Here is a 3058-nt window from a genome sequence, read left to right on the forward strand (position 1 = left end):
CCTAATATATGCCTCTGATTTACTTCTTCCCCATAAAATACACCCCGTGATAAGGCAGGGTGCACAGTGCCCTTCCCTGTGCTGAGTGTATTGGGAAATGCATTTGCTCTTGGATTATAAGCATAGAACATTAACGACGCTGAGGAAAGGAGACAGAAAAGAACATTTTTTTTTATGTGAAGCTTTGCTATCTGCACTGATAAGGAATTGGTATGGGACAATGGTCTATATTCTGTCAATTATATTTTAAATCAATGCTGATTGGCCAGTAGTCAGGCAGGAAGTACAGGCGGGACAACCAGACAGGAAGTAGAGGTGGGTCAAGGAGAACAGGAGAATTCTGGGAAGAGGAGGCTGTCCTGAGCCAGCCACAGAAAAAGCAAGATGTGACTGCCTTGCTGAAAATGGTACTGAGTCACGTGGCTAACATAGACAAGAATAATGGGCTAATATAAGTTATAAGAGTTAATAAGAAGCCTGAGCTAATGGGCCAATCAGTTTATAACTAATGTAGACCTGTGTGATTTCTTTGGGACATAACAACTGTGGGAACTGGGCAGGACAGAAAACTCAGTCAACAAGGAATGTGCTTGTTATGGTTTCACTGTGAAATGTCCCCTATAGGGTCCTGTGGAATCTTTAAGAGGTGGAATGTTGCTGGAGGAAGTGGACTGCTGGTGGTGGTCCCTGAGGCTTTATGGGTTGACCCCACTTCCTGTGTATGTTCATTTTTCTGAGTGTGAGTGCTATGTGACTAGCCAGCCTCCTGCTGTGACACCATACCTTCCCTGTCCACTGCCAAATTTTCCCCATCATGATGGATTGATTGTGTTTTTCTGGAAGTGTAAGCCAAAATAAACCCCTCCTCTTTTATGTTGCTTTTGTCAGGATATGATGTCATAGCAACAAAAAAAAAAACCTAATCTTGAAGTCACTCCAGTAATGGAGTTTTCCAGAAACCTAGATATTAGATGTACAAGAAAATATTATAGTTTTGAAAATACTGAACTCTTTGTAGAGTGTACCAATTATGCTCTGTCTCTGTAACGTCAACTTGCCACAACCTAGAATCATCTAAAAAAAGACCCCTAATTGAAGAAGTGTCTATATCATGTTGGCTTGTGGGGATGTCTATGGGGGATTGTTGTAATTAGTGACCGATGTGAGAAGACCCAGCCCACAGTGGGTGCACCATTCCCTAGGCAGAGCACCCTGAGCTGTGTAGGAATAAAGCAAAAGCAGCAAGCTGACAGCATGGGTGTGTTCATTTCTCTCTGCTCTCAACTATGAATGTGCTATGACATCTTTCAAAGGCTGCTCAGCATCTTCTGTTGCTAGAACCAGAGAGCTTGTCCTATTTTCATTTATTTTCCGATGACACACTTTAACCAAAAGCAGCTCAGAAAAGATCTATTTGGCTCTCAATCCCAGGTCATAGTTTATCATTGCAGGGAAGTCACAGAGGCAGGAACTTGGAGCTTGGAGCTTTTTACTAATTTTTTTGTGATTGTCTTTAAGTCACATTAGCCATTGTCTAAGAGACATTTGAGCAGAAGAAAGGTTTCCTTTGGGAGACAGGTTACAAATGAGACACAGTGAAGAAGTGAAATCAAAGAAATGTGTCACTCATACGTCTGGACTTGTTAAAGGTGCTGATGGGAGCCACCAGTCAGATGGTTTAGAGCCCTTCCAAATAGAAATCAGAAGTCTCCAGTGTTTTTCTCTCTCTGTATTTGGTAGCCAGCAGTAGGCAAGGTGGATGCCGTATGTAACAAGTGGTGCCCTCTAGTGTTACAGTCTCCAAACAAGCCAGTCTTGAGTGTATTTCTTGGCAAATCTAGCATTCCAGTTGTCCACTTGGAGTCTTAAGGTCCCTGGCTTTGGAGACTAAGCATTTCTCTAAATCTCTCCTGATGGATAGCCTCAAGGTTCTCTTCTCTAGTTCTTCATGATCTTCTATCAACTCTCCACTTTCTTAGCCTATCTCTCCTTCAGCCTCCCTCCTGTTGCCTGCCCTGACTGCTCTCAAAGTGTTCAGCTACTCCTTCACTGTCTTCTACATCCTGTGGCTACTAGTAACTCAGGGTACCTGCCTCTTCTGAGATCACATTCAGGAGCCAGGGTTGAAGCTAGGGCACCTGACTCTTCTTGGAATCCTGGGCTTATGATGAACAATTGACGAATCTGGGTGCCTGGGCTGGCCAGGATCATCTATCTAGACACGGGTGACACGGGTGTCTGCCGTGAGCAGAATCCTAGTAGGTGGATACAATTTCTGGCAATCAGGCACTGTCAAGCTTCAGTTGCCTGAAGACTGTGCTCAGAAGTCATGGCTTGAGGTTTATACACTGGTTCCTCAAGGATGAGAGCTTGGCTTTTCAAGAATCGAGTGCCAGGAATTAGAATCTTAGTGTGAGCCTTTGTGACCACCTTTAAGGACAACAGGCCACACCACCACCAAGGGCCCTGCTTCCTGCCACCGCCAGCACACTGCACTCTGAATGTTACAAGTTCAGACCACACTACTAAAGGTAGCAAGAAAAGACCACTTGAGAGAAACTGTTATGGCCCTGGTGTTTTACCTCCAGAAGAGGCAGCACAAAAGAATGCTTCCCAGCTAACTATTGAAGAAGCCTAAACAGCTTGCTTAAAATCAGGGAATGAGAGTTTGGACCAATTACAGCCATTGTCTGTGGACCAATCACAACTTTACCCCAACAGCAATGACCCATTAGCCTTGTCTCCTAGTACCAGCTACAGGAATCCCTCCATCAGGAGAAGGGCGACCCCTCTGGTCAACATAGAAACAGTTCATTGAGGCTCTTTATTGCAAAAATTCTGCAGAAACTTCCAAGCAGTGCTGGCTGCAGATGTGTATCCAGGAGCCCAGGCAAAGAGCTGAAGTCTCTGTGTAGTTGACTCGAGGCACCCGTGGAGTGTTTGATATAGATGCTGATGGCTGGAAGTTTAACTAATAGTCCATATGCTCAAGGCAGCCCAGGCTGCAAAGGAATCCAGCAACTGCCTCAAATTGTCCCATCTCTAACATATTTGTGCA

The sequence above is a fragment of the Myodes glareolus genome, chromosome 1 (genome assembly GCF_982192425.1).
Source record: "Myodes glareolus chromosome 1, mMyoGla1.1, whole genome shotgun sequence".
Taxonomy (NCBI): Eukaryota; Metazoa; Chordata; class Mammalia; order Rodentia; family Cricetidae; genus Myodes; species Myodes glareolus.